The sequence below is a fragment of the Chiloscyllium plagiosum genome, unplaced genomic scaffold (genome assembly GCF_037043375.1).
Source record: "Chiloscyllium plagiosum isolate Xiang-an unplaced genomic scaffold, Cpla_swu_hap1 HiC_scaffold_2, whole genome shotgun sequence".
NCBI classification, from domain to species: Eukaryota; Metazoa; Chordata; class Chondrichthyes; order Orectolobiformes; family Hemiscylliidae; genus Chiloscyllium; species Chiloscyllium plagiosum.
Genome location: NW_028270140.1, coordinates 12,302,670 through 12,327,409, shown reverse-complemented (window position 1 = coordinate 12,327,409; position 24,740 = coordinate 12,302,670). Strand labels below are relative to the sequence as shown.

The 24,740-nt window shown below is 42.9% G+C and overlaps 1 protein-coding gene across 3 annotated transcripts in view; it reads right to left on the bottom strand.

Annotated features, from left to right (window-relative positions):
• The window catches only part of tmod1 (tropomodulin 1), a 102,155-nt gene extending 91,210 nt beyond the window's left edge, over nt 1–10,945 (bottom strand). For 2 of the 3 annotated variants that reach the window (XM_043719197.2, XM_043719192.2), the window contains exon 1: nt 10,823–10,945. The gene's annotated coding sequence lies outside the window, so the exon portion shown is untranslated. Of the gene's footprint in view, nt 1–4,691; nt 4,714–10,822 lie in introns of those variants that run through there. The other variant, XM_087994588.1, reaches the window with a different exon arrangement.
• Nucleotides 10,946–24,740: the final 13,795 nt, after the last annotated feature.

Sequence of the window (24,740 nt, the reverse complement as noted above, 5' to 3'; positions counted from 1 at the left end):
TGTGATAGTAGCATTTGCAATCCTCCAGTCTCAAACGGAGCTCTATATTTACGGAAGTTTGGAAGATTGACACCAAAGCCTTTACAACTTTCACCTTTATTGCTCTTAGCAACCGAAAACCTAAGCCAGACTGTATGCCTTTTGCACTTTGTACCATACTGGGTTTTTTTGTGCCTTCTCTTTATCAATTTTTATCTCATCCAATTTCTCAGATACCTCCTCCTTTAATGAGACTTTGATCCACTGTGGTCTTTAGTGAAGACAGGTGCAAAGTACTCATTTAGTATCTCAGCTATGACCACTCCCTCTATAAAGTTTTGTTTTGGTCTGGATCCACTTTATTTTTTGACTGCTTTGGTACATCGCAAATTAAGTGTACACTGGCTCCTTTAAAGAATAATGCAGTTAGTCTCACTCTCCTACACTTTCCCTGGTTCCTTGTATTATTTTTCTTTTTCAGGAATTTATCCAATTCCCTTTGAAGGCTCCTACTAAACTTAATCCATTGAATCTGTTTCCATCACCTTCAGAGGTTGTGTATTCCAATTCCCTATGTAACCACTCATTGCATAAGTACTCTCACTCCCCCTCTGATTCATTTACCAATTATGATAAATCTGTGGAGAAAGTGAGGACTGCAGATGCTGGAGAGTCAGAGTCAAAATGTGTGGTGCTGGAAAAGCACAGCCGGTCAGGCAGCATCCGAGAAGCAGGAGAGTTGACGTTTCGAACATAAGCTTTTCATCAGGAATGTGATGTGATGTTATGCTCAAAATGTCGACTCTCCTGCTCGTCGGATGCTGCCTGACCGGCTGTGCTTTTCCAGCACCACACTTTTTGACTATGATAAATCTGTGCCCTGGTTTTTGACCCTTCAGTTATTGGAAATATTTTCTCTATATTTATTCTGTCTTAACCCTTCATGATTTCACAACCTCAATCAAATTGCCTTTCAGCTATTTCTGTTTTCCAGGTTTATCTATTGAACCCTTAGACCCACTCTAGTAAAGCTCTTCTGAACCCACTCTAAATCTTCCTAAGATGTGATATTCAGAATTAGCTGCAATATTGTGATTTGTGCCAAAGTTGCATTTTAGGTAGCTTGAGCAAAACATCCTGGCTTTTATCACTTGATATGTAAAGCCCAGGACCTCATATGCTTTATTCACACCTTTGTTTACTGATCCAGTCAATTTCGAAGTGTTGTGCAGTATGCAAGCTAGAGGAAATGAGGGGCAGCTAATCAAAATGGTTTCAGTTGGTGACAAAGACATACATCAGTTCCCTACACTTTTTGTTGGAAATGAGAACAGTGGAGAAAGGGGAGAGAGGTTCATGATTAGATTAGATTAGATTAAATTCCCTACAGTGTGGAAACAGGCCCTTCGGCTCAATCAGTCCACACTGACCCTCCGGACAGTAAACCACCCAGACCCATTTCCCTCTGGCTAATGCACCCAACACTACGGGCAATTTAGCATGGCCAATTCACCAGGCCTGCACATCTTTGGACTGTGGAAGGGAACCGGAGCACCCGGAGGAAACCCACGCAGACACGGGGATAATGTGCAAATTCCACACAAACAGTCGCCCAGAACACTATTTACAGCAGAGAAAAGAAACAGGGAATTACTTATCATTTAAGAATAATCTTGGAGTAGTGAGCATCTTTGGCAAACATTCCAAAGTGGAATTAGTGATAGGAACCACATTGAGATCTGGATAGACAACATGGCTAACTACCAAAACCTCCTTTAGATGGAAGCTAACATCACCCCTCTCTTATTATCAATGAGACTAATGCCAATTGTAAAGAAAATGCTCAAGTGAATTATTAAGGATGCAATGCGTGATTATTTGAACAGAGATCATATTAGGCCACACAACATAGCTTAAAAAAAGCTGAGGGAAATTCAATATTTGATGCATATAAATGTGCTCTGACACTTGACATCTTCTTAGAGTCATAAAGTCATAGAGATGTACAGCATGGAAACAGACCCTTCGGTCCAACCCGTCCATACCGACCAGATATCCCAACCCAATCTAGTCCCACCTGCCAGCACCCAGCCCATATCCCTCCAAACCCTTCCTATTCATATACCCACCCAAATGCCTTTTAAATATTGCAATTGCACCAGTCTCCACCACTTCCTCTGGCAGCTCATTCCATACACGTACCACCCTCTGTGTGAAATAGTTGCCCCATAGGTCTCTTTTATATCTTTTCCCTCTCACCCTAAACCTATGCCCTCTAGTTCTGGACTCCCCGATCCCAGGGAAAAGACTTTGTCTATTTATCCTATCCATGCTCTTCATAATTTTGTAAACCTCTATAAGGTCACCCCTCAGCCTCCGCGCTCCAGGGAAAACAGCCCCAGACCAGAATTGCATGCAATATTCCAACTGTGGCCTAACCAATGACCTGTACAGCCACTACATGACCTCCAAACACCTGTACTCAATACTCTGACCAATAAAGGAAAGCATACCAAATGTCTTCTTCACTATCCTATCTACCTGCAACTCCACTTTCAAGGAGCTATGAATCTGTATTCCCAGGTCTCTTTGTTCAGCAACACTCCCTAGGACCTTACCAGTGTATAAGTTCTGCTAAGATTTGCTTTCCCAAAATGCAGCACCTCGCATTTATCTAAATTAAACTCCATCTGCCACTTCTCAGGCCATTGGCCCATTTGGTCAAGATCCTGTTGTAATCTGAGGTAACCTTCTTTGCTGTCAACTACACCTCCAATTTTGGTGCAAACTTACTAACTATACCTCTTATGCTCACATCCAAATCATTTAAATAAATGACAAAAAGTAGAGGACCCAGCACTGATCCTTGTGGCACTCCACTGGTCACAGGCCTCCATTATGAAAAACAACCCTCCACCATGACCTTCTGTCTTCTCCTTTGAGCCAGTTCTGTACCCAAATGACTAGTTCTCCTTGAATTCCGTGAGATCTAACCTTGCTAATCAGTATCCCATGGGCAACCTTATCGAACGCCTTACAGAAGTCCATATAGATCACATCTACTGCTCTGCCCTCATCAATCTTCTTTATTAATTCTTCAAAAAACTCAATGAAGTTTGTGAGACATGATTTCCCTCACACAAAGCCATGTTTACTATCCCTAATCAGTCCTTGCCTTTCCAAATACATGTACATCCTGTCGCTCAGGATTCCCTCCAACAACTTGTTCACCACCGACGTCAGGCTCACTGGTCTATAGTTCCCTGGCTTGTCCTTACCACCCTTCTTAAACAGTGGCACCATGTTATCCAACATCCACTCCTCCAGCACCTCACCTGTGACTATCGATGATACAAATATCTCAGCAAGAGGCCCAGCAATCACTTCCGTAGCTTCCCACAGGGCTCTAGGGTACACCTGATCAGGTCCTGGGGATTTATCCACCTTTATGCGTTCAAAGACATCCAGCACTTCCTCCTCTGTAATATAGACATTTTTCAAGGTTGTCACCATCTAATTCCCTACATTCTATATCTTCCATATCCTTTTCCACAGTAAATACTGATGCAAAATACTCGTTTAGTATCTCCCCCATTTTCTGCGGCTCCACACAAAGGCCGCCTTGCTGATCTTTGAGGGGCCCTATTCTCTCCCTAGTTACCCTTTTATCCTTAATGTATTTGTAAAAACTCTTTGGATTCTCCTTAATTCTATTTGCCAAAGCTATCTAATGTCCCGTTTTTGCCCTCCTGATTTCCCTCGTAATTATACTCCTACTTCCTTTAAACTCTTCTAAGGATTCACTCGATGTATCCTGTCTAAACCTGACATATGCTTCCTTCTTTTTCTTAACCAAACCCTCAATTTCTTTAGTCATCCAACATTCCCTATACCTACCAGCCTTTCCTTTTACCCTGACAGGAATATACTTTCTCTGGGTTCTCGTTATCTCATTTCTGAAGTCTTCCCATTTTCCAGCCGTCCCTTTACCGGCAAACACCTGCCCCCAGTCAGCTTTTGAAAGTCCTTGCCTCATCCCGTCAAAGTTGGCCTTTCTCCAATTTAGAACATCAACTTTTATATCTGGTCTATACTTTTCCATCACCACGTTAAATCTAATAGTGCTCCCCCATTGACACCTCAGTCACCTGCCCTGCCTTATTTTCCAAGAGTAGGTCAAGTTTTGCACCTTCTCTAGTAGGTACATCCATATATTGAATCAGAAAATATTCTTGTACACACTCAACAAATTCCTCTCCATCTAAACCCTTAACACTATGGCAGTCCCAGTCTATGTTTAGAAAGTTAAAATCCCCCACCATAACCACCCTATTATTCTTACAGATAGCTGAGATCTCCTTACAAATTTGTTTCTCAATTTCCCTCTGACTATTGGGGGGTATAATACAATCCCAATAAGGTGATCATCCCTTCCTTATTTCTCAGTTCACCCAAATAACTTCCCTGGATGTATTTCCGGGAATATCCTCCCTCAGCACAGCTATAATACTATCCCTTATCAAAATCCCCCTCCTCTTTTGCCTCCATTTGTATCCTGGAACATTAAGCTGCTAGTCCTGCCATCCCTGAGCCATGTTTCCGTAATTGCTATTGTATCCCAGTCCCATGTTCCTAACCATGCCCTGAGTTCATCTGCGTTCCTGTTGAGCCCCTTGCAATGAAGTAAATGCAGTTCAATTTATTAGTCCTACCTTGTCCTGTTAGAATCACATGGACAGACTGTACTGTAAAGACTTTGCTGAAGAAAGTTTACCCAGCACAAAGCAAGATGGTTGTGCTTGTTGGAACTCAATCATCTCAGCCACAGGACATTACTGCAGTAGTTCCTCAAGGGAGAGTCCTAGGCCCAACTGACTTCAGCGACTGCATCAATGACATTCCCCCATCACAAAATTAGAAGTGCGGATGTTCGCTGATGATTGTACGACATTCAGCACCATTTATAACTCCTTAGATACTGTAGCAGTCTATGTCCAAATGCAGCAAGACTTAGACAACATCCAGGCATGGGCTGAAAAGGGCAAGTGCACCACATAAGTGCCAGGCAGTGACCACCTCCAACAAAATATAATCCAATAACTGCACCTTGACCTTCAATAGCATTACCATCATTGAATCCCTCCTATAAATGTCCTGGGGGCTACCATTGACCAGAAACTGAACAGGACTAGTACTGTGGCTTCAAGAACAGGACTGAGGCTGTGAATTCTGTGGAAAATAACTCACTTTCTGATTCATCATAGCCTGTCCATCTACAAGGCAAAAGTGAGAAGTGTCATTTCAGTTGCCTGGATAAGTGCACCTCTATCAATGCCCAAGAAGCTCAAAACTAACAAACAGCCTACTTGAGTATCACCCCATCTAACACCTTCAATGACCATTCCTTCGATCACTGAAACATAGTGTACACCATCTACAGGGTGCAATACTCTTCACATTAAAGTTTCATTGCATTAAGGAAAAGGGAGTGTGAGGGAGAGGGAAATGAGAAAATAAGTCAGTTGTCAGTTGGGTGGCATTTAGAAGACAGTGATCATAATCTCCTAAATCTTTGGAAATAGCAAGTAAAAGTCCAGAAGGGAAGACCAAGTTGACTGTTGTGTGGACTGATATGGCCTAAGGAAATTAGAAACACGGATTAGTAGATAAAATTATCATGAAATAATGAGCTCCCTTTGAAGAAGAGATAGTTGATGAACATTTGAGGTACATTTCCATGAGAGAAAAAGATGAGGCAATCAATGCACAGCTCCTTAATTGATGAAAGAGATAGAGGGTCAGAAAGGTTGTGCATGAGAGATGTCACGTGAATAATTCCATTGAGAATATAGGCTGAATATTACAGGTTCAGAGAGAAAGTGAAGAAACAATTAAGAGAAATAATTAGAGAATATGAGAAGGGACTGACACAGAAGCCAGTTAGAGTAATAAAGGTAGCGAAAAGGTGGTAAGAGGAGGAACAAGGCTGATTAGGAACCACAATGGTGAGCTGTGCATAGAGTCAGGTATTTAATAAATATTTTCCATCTACTTTACAGAGGGAAATGCTGCTCAGGTCATTATGAAACAGAAGGCAATTGAAACACACGATAAGTTAAAATTGCTAGAGAATAGGCACTAGAAAGGCTGACTGTACTTACAGTTGATAAGTCATGATGATAGATGAGATACAGCCAAGGAAATTGAGGGAAACTAGGGAGGAAATGGCAAAGCTACAGCCTTAATTTTCCAACCTCCTTAGATATTGGATGATGCCAAAGGACTGGAGAATTGCAAATGTTGCACATTTATTCAAAAAAATGTGAGGATAAGCTCAGCAACTATAGACCAGTGAGTTTAACTTCAATGGTGGGAAGTTTTCAGAAATGATCATTTAAGACATGGCTAAGTCATGTGAACAATATGGATTAATCAAGGCAAGTCTACCCAGATTTGTGAATGAAATCACACTTAAGTAACTTGCATTGCCTTTCAGATGAGGTAACAGAAAGGGTGAGGGTAATGTGTTTGATGCAGTTGACATTGAAAGGGAAACAAATCAGTTAAAGTAAAAGTTTATTAAATCTTAGGCAGTATTTGAAGCAAGTAATGCAGTGTAGGAAAGATAAGATAAATTAATTCAGTCTATCAAGGTTGTTTGGAGTCAGACATGTTGGCAGAACAAACAAAGCACAAATAGGAGAGAAGAGGCAAAAAGAAATGCTTATTGTCTTAGAGACACAAATAAAATCACACAGGAGAGTGAAACGCTAACATTTCTGTGTGAACAATGCTAGGCCCTGAGCAAATGGTTCCTTTCCCATGAGGAGAAGGCCAGATGTCCCAGCCTAAGACATTAAGCCATTATACTGGGCCAACAACAATATGTAACGTTCCAATATGTAGTTAGGTGTCCTGTCAAAACCATAAGATATAAGACTATAAGATATAGGAGCAGAATTCCCATAACTTTTGATTCCCTTACTAATCAAGGACACTTTTGGAATACTGCATTCAATTCTGAACTCTGTGCTATAGGAAAGATGTTGTAAAACCTGAAAGATTTGCAAGGATATGGCTAGGGTTGGAGGGTTTTAGCTTCAGGGAGAGGTTGAATAGGCTAGGACTATTTCCCCTGGAGCATCGGAGGCTGAGGGGTGATCTTGAGAGGTTTCTAAAATCATGAGGGGCATGGGTGGGGTGAATAGCCAAAGTCTTTTCCTTAGAGCACGGGAGTCGAAAACTAGAGGTCACAGGTTTAAGGTGAGAGGAGAAAGATTTAAAAGGGACCTGAGGGACAATGTTATTATGCAGAAGGTGGTGTGTCTGTGGAACAAGCTGCCAGAGGAGGCTGGTTCAATTACAACATTTAAAAGGCATCTGGGTGGGTATATGAAGTGGAGGTGCTGGTGTTGGACTGGGTGTATAATGTTAAAAATCACACAACATCAGGTTATAGTCTAACAAGTTTATTTGAAAGTACAAGCTTCCCAGAGCACCGCTTCTTCATCTGGTAACTAGTTACCTGATGAAGGAGCTGTGGTCTGAAAGTTAGTCCTTTCAAATAAACCCATTGGACTATCGCCTGGTGTTGTGTGATTTCTAACTGGGTATATGAACTGGAAGGGTTTGGAGGGATACGGGCCAAATGCTGGCAAATGGGACGAGATTAATTTTAGATATCTGGTTGGTGCAGACAAGTTGAAATGTCTCTGTGCTATTTCTGTTAAGGCTCTATGACTCTAGGAAGGTTGATAAAGATGTTCAAAACCATGAGGTGTCTGGAGAGAATAGGTAGTGAGAAATTGATGCCATTGGAATGGAAGGACCAGAGGCAGAGGACATAGATACAATATGTTTGGATAAAGAAGTGACTGAAAAGATTAGAAAAATTAGGTATTTTATGTTTGGAGTGATTTAGAATCTGGAATGGATTGCTTGAGAGTTTGGAACAGGCAACTTCAATTATAGCCTTAAAAAGAGAATTGGATATTTATTTGTAGAGAAATATTTCAAGGGCTATACACAAAGGTGAGTAGCTCATGCAGAGCGCTATCAAAAATATAATGGCCTCTTCTGTGTTGTAACCATTCCATGCTTAACAAATATTAAACAATACCTGAATTAATTTAGTGCATTATTGTGCAAGATCAAGAAAACAAGAGTGAGCAAATATAATCCTAGCAGGAATAAATTAAATTCCAATCTGACCAGCCCCTCAGGCCACAGAACCATAGAGATGTACAGCAGGGAAATAGACCCTTCAGTCCAACTTGTCCAGGCTGACCAGATATCCTAAATCTAGTCCCATTTGCCAGTATTTGGCCCACAATCCCTCTAAACCCTTCCTATTCATATACCCAACCAAATGCCTTTTAAGTGTTGTAATTGTACCAGCCTCCATCACTTCCTCTGGCATCTCATCTATACACACACCACCCTCAGCGTGAAAAAGTTGCCACTTAGGAGAAAGATTTAAAAGGGACCTCTCATCTTAACCTTGTGCCCTCTGGTTTTGTACTCCCCCACTCTGTGGAAAAAACCTTGTCTATTCACCCTATCCATGACCCTCATGATTTTATAAACCTCTATAAGGTCACCCCTCAGTGTCTGACACTCCAGGGAAAATAGTCCCAGCCTATTCAGCCTCTCCATATAGCTCAAACAGATTAATTCAATAAAGCCAATGATGGATGCCCATGACCCAAGTAAATAAGGGAGACTGAGTGTGAAAGACTTGTCACCAAACTAACCAGGTGTACAGAGAATACATTAAACACAGAATCTATTGATTCAGCTTTGAGTCTTATTAAATATTTGCCAGAAAAGAATGGACTGAATCCAAAAGACCTTGGATTGAACATGAATTGTTTAAAAGCAAAACAAACATCTGCATGTCCCGGACTTATTTCTGACCTAGTAGTGGGAGGCAGGTAGAACTTGTCCAGATTGTGAGTTCCCACGCACATTTGCAGTTCAAAATAGCGAAGGTTACGTTTATCAATTAACTAGCGGAACATGGAACAAATAATGGAATACAGATATATTAACAACTCAAGCAGCAGCATGGAAGTGCTCAGGGGAAAGAAAACACATACAAACAGATTAAATACCAGGGGACAACTTCCCAGATAAAGTTATAGGATTGCTTTGTCTGGTGACTTGTCAATTGAATTGTTAAGTGAAGTTTATTTTAACGTAATCTTTATTTTCTATTTCTGGTCATTAATCAGATAGGGATTCTAAATTTACATATTTTTGCACACAATTCTGAATGTTTTTTTTATTTGGACTAAAAGGGTATTTAGCAAAACTGTCATGACTCAAAGCTTGCAAACTTCGTCACAATCTTTCGACACCACTCTTCCTCAGTGATAGAGTGAACTAGAATTAAAAGTATGAAGAAAGTTATTCATTTTAATTGTATCTCAGCGATATATTTGATTTTTGTTTGTAGACTAATTGTTTGCATTTTGATCTTTCAAAAGTAGTAATCACCAGAAATTAAACTGCAGACCCTGCTTTTGAATTTGACGGCGTGGAAATATATTTCAGGGTTTCTGAAGCAGGAAATAAATCAATAATAAAGAAACGTAAGGTAGCTTTTTTCTCAAAACACTACTCCCAGTATGCCAAAGAATGTTTACGAGAGACATGACTTCAAAGTCAAAATATTAATCTATCAGAAACTTAAGAATCAGAAATTGTTGGAAAATCTCAGCAGGTCTGTCAGCATCTGTGGGCAGAAAGCAGAGTTAACGATTCGTGTGCAGTAACCTTCTTCAGAACAGAACCGTGACTGGACCCGAACCGCTAACGCTGATTTCTCTCCATGGATGCTGATGGGCTTTCCTGGCAATGTCTGTTTTTGTTTCTGCTTTCCAGCATCAGCAGTTCTTTCGGTTTTTAAAAATTTAAACAAATTCAGATTCCGTCATTAAAACCTAAATCATACCATCAGTCGCCATAGTAACAGAGTTGTGCTGGGTTCATTGATAAATTCGGTGACTTTGACAAGGTCATTTCCATTAACAATCCCCTGTCCTTCTCTGGTGCCAGTGGGATTAAATCCCATTAGACAGACAGACTAATGGTATCAGTGTGGATTTTACATTAATTGAGAAAGACCTTGTGTACTTGTCCCACAAGCGATTCTGCATTGATGAAATGTCCATGAGAAGAGAGAATTTGCAGTTAACACTCAAGTCTTGATCAACTTCAGGACGAAAGGACTTTTGAAACATAATCGCTGTTGTGCAAAATGCAGGAACAGAAACGTATTTGTTTCAATGATATTGAAGGATAAATACTGGGCAGGGCGCTGGGGGAGGTGTTATCGAAACAACAGAATCGGGCAGGTGGATAGGGTCTTGTTTAATGTCTCATGTGAAAGACGGCACTTGCAAAACCCGCAGCCCTCTCTCAATACAGTACACCACTCTATGGGGCTCACGGTCTGACTCAGACTGAACCGAGCCAGGCCAGTTAAATTCAGAACGGATACCAGATACCATCTTTACTCAGCATCTGGATTCACCCCCATTCTGCCTCAGCTCCTGCCCTGAACAGGGAGAGGGGGTGCTGAGGGTCTCTCTCTCTCTCTCTCTCTCATACCTTCTGACAAATCACAGGCGACTCTACCACAAAACTAAGAAGTTGCTGCGAGCCACTGTAAATGGGGAATTCAGATTCACGGAGGGCTAAAAGGATCAGACCCAACAGCAGCGCTCAGCCGGCGACCCTGACTAATCCAGACCCTGACTCATTACTCAGTGGGTTAAGCAGCGCCTTTTAAATATGAACTTTGAAGCAAAATAAACCTGGTTAGTTTTAGGTGCCTTACCGGGATATAAAAGGAGCAGCCCGCCTTCACTCTGCCTGTTAGTACCAGAGAGACACAGAGAGAGAGGGAGAGCCCGGGGGGTGGGGGCTGGGGGCTGGTGTCCCAATCCGAGACACAGTATCAGAGTTTTAGCCATTTAAAGAAAGTGACGCTCTGGCGCCGCCTTCCCCGGGCTATTTTTAAAGCTGAAATGAAGCAGCGCCTTCCCCATCCCCCCCCAATTCCCCCCAGCCCCAGGTTAACCCCAGCTCCAGGCACCAGGCTCGGTTTTGGGGTGGGGAGGGAATGATGTGGTGGATCGGGTTACCAGGAGCTGCTCTATTTTAGTTTCCCCCCCTCCTCCACCGTCCATCCGTCCGTCTGTGGCATGTTTTGACCAGATATGGTGAATTTCCAGGCGAAAAGGGACAGAGGTGGGTGGGTTTGGGGGCGAGGTGGCCGCTATTAAGCCACCTCTCCCTAAACCTTCAGCTGCTGCACTGGCAACACAGTGCAGGGTCAGAGGCTCTCTCTCTCCCCCCAGGAGGACAAACAGTGCAGCCCCCTCACCACTCTCTGGACAGCCCTCTGCCCCTCACTCTTGACCAACTCCCACCTCCTGGAAACCTCTCCTCCAACGCAAAACAAGTCTCACCTTCAGGACAACTCCCCCCCCCCCCCACTCAAATAATACTCCTTCCCAATCTTCTCTGCTCAGTCCAGCCCTGAGCAAAGACCCACTTTGCTGCTCTCATGAATATACCCCAGGGTTACTTCCCCCTCACCTGGAGTCCTCATCCAACCCAGACTTACCCCCCACCCCCCCCCCCCCCAACCCCCACCTCCACCCCCAGCCTCTGGGCAGTCCCTTGGACAAGCTCCTCATTCCCTGACTCTACATCCATCTGTAGATGACCAGATCATCAAGATCCAGTGAAAAATGATGCTGTGTTTTCAGATAATAACAAGAGCTGACAGGTAGACCAGAAAGAGAGGATGGAAGGAAGACTCAACAATGGAATCAGGTATAATGTAATCAGCTGGATCACACTAGAGGAATGTTGGAGAAATGCAGATGGTGGGATTAACTATCCCAAAGGCTGTGGATGGATTGGAAAGTCTAAGGAAGGATTTTTAGCCTTTGTCACAATCCCATAGGATGTCAGTTGTGACTTTGATAAGAACTGCTGCTATGATGGTCAAAAGCTGGAGTTGTAGGGAAGGTGGGCAAAAATTTGAAAGAATGCTGAAGGACTTTGGAGAGCAAACGGAGATCAGAGATGGGACAGGAAGCATGAGTCAGCAGTTTTGTTTCGATGAGGGTTTGTTGACAGCAGATTTGAAGGAGAGTGTCAGGATTTAAGAAGGAACAGTTGACCATATTAGTTGACATGGGGACTGGGAGGTGAAGGTGAGTGGTTAGCAATTTGATGGGAAGTGTGATGGAGAGAGCAGTAAGTGAGTGTCATGGCCATGTGGGAGAGACAGGCGACAGTGGACATAACAGAGCAGTTAGTCAAAGATGCAATTTCAGGGCATCCTTGAACATAGCCCTTGAACATCCTTACCAGGAGATGGCTCACTTCCCAATGTCCCTTTATGCCCCCCTATTTTGAACAATTCTACTTGAACATCCCAGAAATCCTGAATATCCCCTCTCTCCTGACCCCAGAATGTTCACCTTCCTCCAAACATCTCTACCATGAACCGCACCATCATAACATACCCTCCCCTGAACATCACACTCCCCGGAACTACACCATGAACATGTCTTATGAATGCCAGCTCTCCCCTCCCTCGAATATTTGCCTTTCCTCAATATTATCCCACCACAAGAAGTCCCAGTCTCGAGCAGGGCCCCTAGTGTTCAGTCCATAGTCAATACCATGTATTCCTGGTGAAATGGCTTGGAGCAGAGCTATCAATTGCAGGAATGTGTTCGAGTAGACATTTACTGATTTCACAGTAAGCCAGTTTGCCAGCAGGTTAAGGGATATACCACAGTGTTCATTTAAGATGAACATGCGCAAAAACTACTTTTAAACAACCCTTGCCAAGCCTATGACCAAACTAAAGTTAAAGGATTAAATAGCATTTTTCATTGAGAGGCTTGAGCAAAGTGTAAAATTAAAGAGGAGAATTTAGGGATAGTCAACTTGAATTTGTGTGTGGGAAATCATGTCTCACAACCTTGACTGAATATTTTGAAGAAGTAACAAAGAGGATTGATGAGGGCGGAGCAGTTGATGTGATCTGTATGGACTTCAGTAAGGCATTCAACAAGGTTCCCCATGGGAGACTGATTAGCAAGGTTAGATCTCACGGAATACAGGGGGAACTAGCCATTTGGATACAGAACTGGCTCAAAGGTAGAAGACAGAGGATGGTGGTGGAGGGTTGTTTTTCAGACTGGAGGCCTGTGACCAGTGGAGTGCCAGAAGGATTGGTGCTGGGTCCATTACTTTTTACACAAGGTCTTTTTCCTGGGTTAAGGGACTCCAGAACTAGAGGGCATAGGTTTAGGGTGAGAGGGGAAAGATATAAAAAAAACCTAAGAGGCAACTTTTTCATGCAGAAGGTGGTGCACGTGTGGAACGGGCTGCCAGAGGAAGTGGTGGAGGTTGGTACAATTGCAACATTTAAAAGGCATCTAGATGGGTATATGAGTAGGAAGGGTTTGGAGGGATATGGGCCGGGTGTGGCAGGTGGGACTAGATTGGGTTGGGATATCTGGTTGGCATGGACGGGTTGGTCTGTTTCCATGCTGTACATCTCTGACTCTATAACAGGTGGAGTTTAATGAGATGGAATGTCAAAATATTAAAAAATCTCAAACTCAAACTGTGACTGACATGAGGTTGCCGTATTATCACAACATTGTTTATACATAGCATCTGCTCAGACAAGGAGGAATGCAATGCTGAAAGGCACCCTAAGAACAGGACAGCTCAACTCAGCGATCGCCAGTTCTGACACGCTACAGCAAAAAACTGCAATGACCTCCGTAGAAGACAGACATGGGACATGACCAATGGAGGTCATCCAGCCCTTCTGTGGAGTGGGCCATGTCCTTCGCAGCTTTCAGCATATCCTTGATGATGACAAAAATCTTGCCAAGGCCAAGGCGATCCCTACATCTCCACTTCTTGCCTTCAAACCACTGCCAAACCTTAAACAGACCATCGTTTGCAGCAAACTACCTAGCCTTCAGGAGATTAGAGACCACGATGCCACAGCGATCTCTACAAGACATGTCAGATCATCGACATGCATACTACCATCACATGTGGGAATACCACCCAACACGTAGACAGTAGAAACTCATGTGATTCGGCCAGTGTTGTCTACCTCATATGCTGCAGGCAAGGATGCCCTAAGGCATGGTACATTGGCTGGATCATGCAAATGTTATGACAACAGATGAATGGGCACTGCGGAACAATTCTCAGGCAGGAGTGTTCCCTGCCGTTGGGGAACACTTCAGCGATGAAGAACATTCAGCCTGTGATCTTTGGGCAAGTGTCCTCCAAGGTGGCTTTCAAGATATATGACAATGTAGAATTGCTGAGCAGAAACTGATAACCAAGTTCTATATCCATGAAGATGACCTCAGCTGTGATCTTGAGTTCATGTCACACCACATGTAACCCCACCACACTGTTCTATATAAAATCTTCCTTACTGTTTTGTTTTTACACTATCACCTTAATAACTTGTTATTATCTCTCTTCCTTAATCAGTTTGTTCAATGTTTTACTTGTTCCATTGGTTAGACCATCATCATGCCTATACCTATCGTATTATTCCAGCCGTTTGTCTGTAGCACCATCTTATTTTTGATTATTTATAATTATCTCTCTGCCTTTATCAATCGGTTCCTAGGTCACCCCTTCACTTGTTATTCAGCTGTTGACACTTTACTTCACACCGTTTGACACTTTTGATCACCTATACGAAATGAGGACTGCAGATGCTGGAGATTAGAGTCAAGATTAGAGTGGTGCTGGAAAAGCACAGCAGATCAGGCAGCATACGAGAAGGAGCCCTTCATCAGGAATGGACTTGTGGTGTTCCGCAGGGATCGGTGTTGGGCTGATGTATATAAATGTTTGCAATTTATATAAATGATTTAGTTGAGAATTTAGGAAGCATGGCTAGTAGGTTTGCAGATGACACCAAAATTGATGGTATAGTGGACAGTGAAGAGGATTATCTATGATTACAAACGAATTTTGATCAATTGGGTCAGTGGGTCGAGGAGTGGTAGATGGTATTTAATTTGGATAAATGTGAGTTATTGCATTGTGGTAAAACAAACAAGTGCAGGATTTATACAGTTAATGGTAGGGCCCTGGTTAGTTTTGTGGAACAGAGTGACCCAGGGGTTCAAAATGAAGGGCTCTTGCCCGAAACATCAATTTTCCTGCTCCTTGGATGCTGTCTGACCTACTGTGCTTTTCCAGCATCACTCTAATCTTGACTTTTGATCACCTGCAAAGACTTGCTATTCAGCCTATCAACACTCCACTCATCCTATTTGTATTTATCTGTTGACACTCTTAATTACCTGGAATTATCTTGCCATTATCTCGCCACCTATAAATCCTGTGCCTGTGTGCTATCCTCCACTACACCCGACAAAGAAGCAGCAACGCTCTGAAAGCTTGTTGTTTCAAATAAAACTGTTGGACTATAACCTGGTGTTGTGTGACTTCTGACTTTGGCCACGACATTTGAGAATCATTATGATGGATAACATATGACAATATCCTGAGAGGCAACAATTAGTCTGAGATACAATCGTTTTTTAAATAAGTATCCACTAAAAGGACTGCAGATGCTGGAGATCAGAGCTGAAAATGTGTTGCTGGGAAAGCACAGCAGGTCAGGCAGCATCCAAGGAGCAGGAGAATCGACGTTTCGGGCATGAGCCGAAGAAGGGCTCATGCCCGAAACGTTGATTCTCCTGTCCCTTGGATGCTGCCTGACCTGCTGTGCTTTTCCAGCAACACATTTTCAGCAGCATCCACTAAAACCCAAGATATAAAGGGTGATAAATTTTTGGGGACTAATTACTATCATAAGTAATTGAACAATGATGGATTTCATTAAGGAATTGAAGAGATTCTTGTTACTAAATGGAATATAGGAAGGGAAAGAACCAAATTAATTCTAAGAATAGGAGTCATAGAGTCATAGCGTCATAGAGGTGTACAGCACAGAAACAGACCCTTCGGTCCAACTTGTCCAGGCTGACCAGATATCCCAAACCAATCGAGTCCCACCTGCCAGCACCCAGCCCATATCCCTCCAATCCCTCCAAACCCTTCCTATTCATACACCCATCCAGATGCCTTTTAAATGTTGTAATTTACTTCCTCCAGCAGCTCACTCCATACACGTACCACCCTCTGCATGAAAAAGTTGTCCCTTGGGTGTCTTTTATATCTTTCCCCTCTCACCCTAAACCTATGCCCTCTAGTTCTGGACTTCCTCACCCACATGATTTTATAAACCTCTATAAGGTCACCCCTCAGCCCCCGACGCTCCAGGGAAAACAGCCCCAGCCTATTCAACCTCTCCCGATAGCTCAAATCCTCCAACCCTGGCAACATCCTTGTAAATCTTTTTTGAATCCTTTCAAGTTTCACAACATCTTTCCGATGGTAAGGAGACCAGAATTGCACGCAATATTCCAAAAGTGGCCTAACCAATGTCCTGTACAGCCGCAATATGTACTAAAACAGACTGAAGCTGTTTTTTGTTTGAAACAGTGTTATGGGTTTTATTGTGATTGAATTAGCCCACATGTCATTTTTGTCAATTAGCACTAACAGCCCATTTAGATGATTTTCTATGGATGTTTTTCTCAGCAGGATAAAGTGTGCCTAATGCCATCAACGTTATCAAAAAATATTTATTTGCCAATGATGAACTGCAATTGACTAAATGTTCGGTCGGTTGAAACTGTTGAGCCTTTGTCAATCAAAAATAAATGGATTCTCCCATGTGACCAGCTATACTCATTTGGTTTGTGTTTTATATCTTTGTTGTGGAGAATCCTTTATTTGCATTGGTAGACATTGATTCGCAAGGCAGCATTCCAACAACTCAAGGCTGACACTCAATACAAATCCACAAAGTGAAACAAAAGTAGTGGGAATGGAAAACCCACAAGACTCGAGAGTATGCTAATTGTAATTATATCCAAATTTGGGGGGGGGGGGGGCTTTTGAAGATGAAAGTCAAATGGTCAAAATCTCTTTCACTCTCAAGAGGTATCTCTCTTCTTAAGGAATAGAATGATATCCTTCTTGAGAGAGGAAAATAGAAACTAAAGTCAGCCATTCAGCCCGTTGAACCTGCTCCATCATTTAATACAGTTGTGGCTGATTGAGCACTTTAATTTTTTTTGAACCCACACTATTCCCAAAACCTTTTATGCTAGTGGTAATTAACAAATTATCAACCTCTAGAATCATAGAGTTACAGTCATACAGCACAGAAACACACCCTTCGGTCCAACACGTCCATGCCAATCAAGTTTCTCAAACTAACCTAGTCCCACTTGCCTGCATTTGGCCTATGACCCATTCTCTTCTCACCTTAACAATATGCTCCCTAATCTTTAATTCTCCCACCCTAGGGAAAAAGCCCGAGCTATTCACCTTATCGGTGCTCCTCATAATTTTACAAACCTCTATAAGGTCACCCCTCAACTCCCTACTATCCAGTGAAAAATGTCCCAGCTTATCAAGCTTATCGTTTTCTGAAAGAGAAAGTGAGGTCTGCATATGCTGGAGATCAGAGTTGAGAGTGTGTTGCTTAAAAACATAGCAGGTCAGGCAGCATCCGAGGAGCAGGAGAATCGACGTTTCGGACCGGAGCCCTTCATCAGGAATCCTTTTCTGAGCCCTCTCCAATTTCCTTCATATAGCAGGGCAACCAGAACCGTACGTAATACTCCAAAAGTAGCCTCATCAACATCCTATACAATCTCAACAGGACATCCAAACTCGTATACTCAATGGTCTGAGCAATGAAGGCCAGCGTGCTAAATGCCTTCTCAACTACTCTGTCCACTTGCTGCAACTATGTACCTGAACCCCTAGGTCATTCTGTTTGTCAATACTAAGCAGGGCCCTACCATTAACTGCTTAAATCCTGCACTTGCTTGTTTTACCAACATGCAATCACTCATATTTATCCAAATTATACACCATCTGCCACTCCTCCGCCCACTGGCCCAATTGATCAAAATCCCTTTATAATCTTAGATAATCCTCCTCACTGTCCATCATACCATCAATTTTGGTGTCATCTACAAATTTACTAGCCATGCCTCCTAAATTCTCAACCAAATCATTTATATAAATTGCAAACATTTATATACATCAGCCCAACACTGATCCCTGTGGAACACCACTGGTCACAGCCTCCAGTTTGAAAAACAACCCTCACGACCACTTTCTATCTCCTACCATAAGTTAATTCTATATCCAATTGGCAAACTTACTCTGGACTCCATGTGATCTAACTTTAATTATTAGGCTACCATGCAGAACCTTGTCAAAGGCGTTACTAAAGTTCATGTAGACAATGTTTGCCACTGTCCTCATCAGTTTCTTTGGTTACATCCTCAAAAAACTCGATCAAGTTTGTGAGACATGATTTCCCATACACAAAACCACACTGACTATCCCTAATCAGTCTTTGCCTCTCCAAATGCATGTAAATGCCATCTTTCAGAATCCCCTCCAACTACTTACCCACCACTGATGTCAGACTCACATATCTACAGCTCTCAGGGCTTCTCCCTACAGCCTTTCGTAAATAAAGGCACAATATTAGCGATGCCCCAGTCCTCTGGCACTGCACATGTGGCTATAGATGATACAAATAGCTCTGCTAGAGGCCCTGCAATTTCTTCCCTAACATCCTGGGATACACTTGATCAGGAGATTTATCTACCTGTATGTTTTTTAAGACCTCCAGCACTTCCTCTTCTGTAATGTGGACTGTTTTCAAGATGTAAACATTTATTTTCCCAAGTTTTCTGGCCTCCATTTCTTCCTCCACATTAACAACTGACACGAAAGGTTCATTTAGTTGCTCTCCCATCTCTTGTGATTCCCCACATAGATGACCTCGTTGATTGTTAAAGGGCCCTAGTTGCTGTTTTGCTCTTAATGTACATGTAGAATCTCTTTGGTTTATCCTTAACCTTAGCTGCCAAATCTATCTCATATTCCCTTTCATCCTCTTAATTTCCCTCTTAAAAATGCCCCTGTACCCTTATACTCTTCAAGGAATTCACTTGATCCCAGCGTCTATACTGGGATTCCTTCTTACTCTCAACCAGACCCTCAATATCTTTATTCCATTGTTCTCGAATCCTTCAAGCCTCACCCTTCACTTGAACAGGAACATAATGCCTCTGAACTCTTGTTATTTCACCTTTGATAATTTATTTGTCTTTTTACGTGCAGTCTACTCCAATCAACTCTTGAAAGGTCCTGTCTCATACCATAAAAATTTGGCTTACTCCAATTAAGAACTTCTAGACTTCCAAACAGTGTAAAATCTTATCTGCATCTATCCTATGTATCCCCTGTAAGGATTTTGTAAGTTTCAAATGAGATCAAGTCTCATTCTTCAAAACTAGAGCGAACACTGGCCCAGTTTGCTCACTCTCTCTTCTCTGGTTAACATCTCCAACAGCTCCATAACTTAATGCCACTGTTTAAGAAGGGCGGTAAAGACAAGCCAGGGAACTATAGACCGGTGAGCCTGACCTCACTGGTGGGCAAGTTGTTGGAGGGAATCCTGAGGGACAGGATGTACATGTATTTGGAAAGGCAAGGACTGATTCGGGATAGTCAACATGGCTTTGTGCGAAATCATGTCTCACAAACTTGATTGAGTTTTTTGAAGAAGTAACAAAGAAGATTGATGAGGGCAGAGCAGTAGATGTGATCCATATGGACTTCAGTAAGGCGTTCGACAAGGTTCCCCATGGGAGACTGATTAGCAAGGTTAGATCACATGGAATACAGGGAGAACTAGCCATTTGGATACGGAACTGGCTCAAAGGTAGAAGACAGAGGGTGGTGGTGGAGGGTTGTTTTTCAGACTGGAGGCCTGTGACCAGTGGAGTGCCAGAAGGATTGGTGCTGGGTCCTCTATTTTTTGTCATTTACATAAATAATTTGGATGCGAGCATCAGAGGTACAGTTAGTAAGTTTGCAGATGACACCAAAATTGGAGGTGTAGTGGACAGCGAAGAGGGTTACCTCAGATTACAACAGGATCTGGACCAGATGGGCCAATGGGCTGAGAAGTGGCAGATGGAGTTTAATTCAGATAAATGCGAGGTGCTGCATTTTGGGAAAGCAAATCTTAGCAGGACTTAGACACTTAATGGTAAGGTCCTGAGGAGTGTTGCTGAACAAAGAGACCTTGGAGTGCAGGTACATAGCTCCTTGAAAGTGGAGTCACAGGTAGATAGGATAGTGAAGAATTGTTTGGTATGCTTTCCTTTATTGGTCAGAGTATTGAGTACAAGTGTTGGGAGGTCATGTTGCGGCTGTACAGGACATTGGTTAGACCACTGTTGGAATATTGCGTGCAATTCTGGTCTCCTTCCTATCGGAAAGATGTTGTGAAACTTGAAAGGGTTCAGAAAAGATTCACAAGGATGTTGCCAGGGTTGGAGGATTTGAGCTACAGGGAGAGGCTGAACAGGCTGGGGCTGTTTTCCCTGGAGCGTCAGAGGCTGAGGGGTGACCTTATAGAGGTTTACAAAATTATGAGGGGCATAGATAGGATAAATAGACAAAGTCTTTTCCCTGGGGTTGGGGAGTCCAGAACTAGAGGGCATAGGTTTAGGGTGAGAGAGGAAAGATATAAAAGAGACGTATGGGGCAACGTTTTCACGCAGAGGGTGGTACGTGTATGGAATGAGCTGCCAGAATATGTGGTGGAGGCTGGTACAATTGCAACATTTAAGAGGCATTTGGATGAGTATATGAATAGGAAGGGTTTGGAGGGATATGGGTCGGGTGCTGGCAGGTGGGACTAGATTGGGTTGGGATAGCTAGTCGGCATGGACGGGTTGGACCAAAGGGTCTGTTTCCATGCTGTACATCTCTATGACTCTCATGTCCTGTGGAAGGATTCACGGCTGAACCTTTTGGGACAATTACAATAGGAAATTCAACAGATGAAAACAATGAAACCTGTGGCCCTGAATCTATTCAAGCTAAGACTGTCATGGTTAGTGGGATTTTGCTCAAATCAATGCTCCATGTTCTCATTCTGCAGATTTGGGTTTCAGGGAGAGAATTCTCTTTGCTGCTCAATAAGCTGCTTTTCCCCACCCCACAACACACACATACACACACTCACACACATATTAACACACCAACACCTACACATACACACATTCAAAAATACACATATTAAAACACCCACATATACACACAGACACACATACATTAACGCACTTACACATCCACATACATGCACACACATACTGACTTCAGGAATGTAACAACCTCAGGAAGGGGAAACCTATGCTGTTGAATTATTTTCTTGAGGTCCATTGTTGGGAACATCCTGGTACAGGTTCTTTGGAATAATCTATTTCCTGCAGCTGAGATAATCCTCCCAGAGACACATTGTGGCTTTAAACATTTCAGAGGAACATCCAACACAGTCTTTGTTGCCAGAAGGATCCAAGATAAGTGTCAACACAATACCAGGAATTTTTCATGGCCTTCTTCAACTGGACCAAAGCAAATTGTAAAGACTCTGTCAATTGTGCTGCAGTGATCTGGATGTCCAAGAATTTTCATTCCAAATCTGCAACTGCTCCATAATTATATGACAGCAGTGGGAGTTCAGAAATTGTCCTCCTCAAAATCTAGACCAATGTCAAGCAAGGCTGTGTGATAGCCCCCATACAATTTACAATCTACCAGACATTCACCTCTTCAAAGATCAGCTGCCCTCTGGTATGAGTATTCATAGAATTCCTACACTGCGGAAAGACGCCATACAGTCTGCACTGACCCTCCAAAGAGCATCCCACCATATCCTGTAACCTTGCATTTCCCATGGCCATTCCCCCAGCCTGCATATCCCTGGACACTATGAACAATTTCAGCATAGCCAACCCACCCTAACCTGCATGTCTTTGGACTGTGGGAGGAAACCAGAGCATCCAGTGAAAACCCACGCAGACACAGGGAGAATGTGCAAACTCTTCACAGACAGTCACCCGATGCTAGAATCGAATCTGGGTCCTTGGCGCTGTGAAGCAACAGTGCTAACCACTGAACCACCGTGCCAGCCCATAATTAATACTTCTGAGATGTAAAACCCTTTCAACTTGTAAAATAAAACATCAAACATCTCCATGCCTCCATGCTACATTGACCGTTAAAGAGAAGCATGTTGATGTGTCACAGTCATTTTGTACCAGATTTGTAAAATTCTCACAATCGCTTCAATTTCACATTGATGAGCCTCAACCTGTATTTGAATCACGTCAAAACAAAATTCACATATCAACCCAGACTTGGTCAGTTAAATGTTCCATTTCCTAAATATGTTCAAGGAGAGACTCTGGAATATATTGAGCTTTTCCCCATCTCAGCAGCCACCTCTTTTAAAAGGCTACCATTTACAAGGTGACCCAACACCAGCTCAGCTGTGGCTAAACCAACTTTCTACAAACAGTGGCAGTGAATATTTTACATGAAGGAACTCTGCAAGTTCCTGGTGTACAAAGCAGTTGTCATTATAAACCTCCACAAAGTCAACAATAATTGTGTGAACCCTGCGTCTGAAGGCCCAGGCACAGCCTCCTTGGTCAGATCCTGCTTTCTCCTCGCTCAAATGGCCCGAGCTGAAGGGAAGGACCAAGAAGAAGCTGTAAGGATATTCTGAAGTTCTCCTTGAAGCAGCATTTACATTAATGACTGGAAGCAGCTTGTTACTGATCATTCAAAAGGTCGGCAATTTGTCCATCAAACTGTACCACACACCTTGAGGCCAAACATGTTAATGTTGAGACAGCCTGCCAGTAGAGAAAGAAGGTACAGGAAGTAAGCTCTGCACAGCAGATCCCATTACCTCATGGGACATCCTGCCCTATTTGCCCTGTGAGTTGAGAATTGGTTTGCCCATTGCATGAAGGCACACGGCAGAAACCTATGACCCTGAGATGTCTTCCTTGGATCAAAGAATGGCTGATATTGATGAGATATTCATTTCACCAGCACTCAACAATGATACAAGAGGAATGTGAGATGATTTCACAGGACAGGCAGCAGCAGCTATAAACCCAGACAGAGCTGCTTATAATACAAAGCTTCTCCGTGATGATAACCCAAACTTATTTAGCTTATCTCCTTCATATTCGCATCTGGCAGCTAACAGGGAAATGGCAGTTGAGATAGTTTCCTGTTGCTGAGGGGTAACTTTCAATGCAAGAGGCCTAACAGGGAAGGCAGATAAACTCAGGGCATGGTTAGGAACATGGGACTGGGATATCATAGCAATTACAGAAACGTGGCTTAGGGTTGGACAGGACTGGCAGCTTAATGTTCCAGGATACAAATGCTACAGGAAGGACAGAAAGGGAAGCAAGAGAGGAGGGGGGAGCGGCTTTTTTGATAAGGGATAGCATTACAGCTGTGCTAAGGGAGGATATTACCGGAAATACATCCAGGGAAGTTATTTGGATGGAACTGAGAAGTAAGAAAGGGATGATCACCTTACTGGGATTGTATTATAGACCCCCCCCCAATAGTCAGAGGGAAATTGAGAAACAAATGTGTAAGGAGATCTCAGTTATCTGTAAGAACAACAGGGGATTTTAACTTTCCAAACATAGACTGGGACTGCCATTTGAGCCAGGTGCTCGCTGGTGGGACTAGATTAGGTTGGATTATCTGGTCGGCGTGGACAAGTTGGACCCAAGTGTCTGTCTCCGTGTTGTACATCTCTATGACTCTATGACTTTATGAAGGTTTATACCATGAGGGGCATCAATAGGTTGAATGGGCACGCTCTTCTTCCAAGGGTAGGGGAGTCCAAAACTAGAGGGCAGGATTTAAGGTGAGAGGGGAAAGATTTAAAAGGGACCCAAGAGGCAACGCTTTCATTCTGAGGATGGTGCGTATATGAAATGAGCTGCCAGAGGAAGCAGTAAAGGCATTTATGTCTAAACATTTAAAAGACATTTAGATAGGCAAATGAATAGGAAGTGCTTAAAGGGATATGTGTCAAATGCTGGAAAATATCTGGTCGGCATGGACAACGAAGGGTCTGTTTCCGTGCCGGATAACTCTAGGACTCTACTTTGAGCATTTGGACACACTGTGCTCAAATGTACATTTTTTTTGGTCACGTCCTGGTTGTGTCAAGTTTTTTTAGGAAGGATTTCCACCCGGCGGCCTAATAAGCTTTCTTGCTGTATCTTACTAAACTCATTAAGTACCTACCCCATCCCTAACGTCAGATTCTGACTCCATCTTACCACACACTACCACCAGAACAACTTGCTGCTCATTGGATATGTCGAAATTCATTAGCATCTCTCGTATCTGCATACTCTTTAAAAGGCCATTGTGCCCCTGGACAAGCACCATCCTTCTCAAACTGGCTGGCATGGTTCCTAATGTTTACCCTGGACATGGCGGGAAGGTTGACATCAGTGCCCTGCTGTGTGGGCAGGGAGCTGGTGGTCCTGCTGGATGGGATGATGGAGACATGGGAGTTCCTCTTATCTCAAGGCCAGTAATGGACGCCTTGATATCAGTTCCTGCCAGCTGACTCCAAAGATGCCACTTAGTTTATCGCATCAGGAGCATTACCCATCACTGTAGGAAAAAGGACAACAACTTTCTCCACTCTATCACCATCTTGTCTC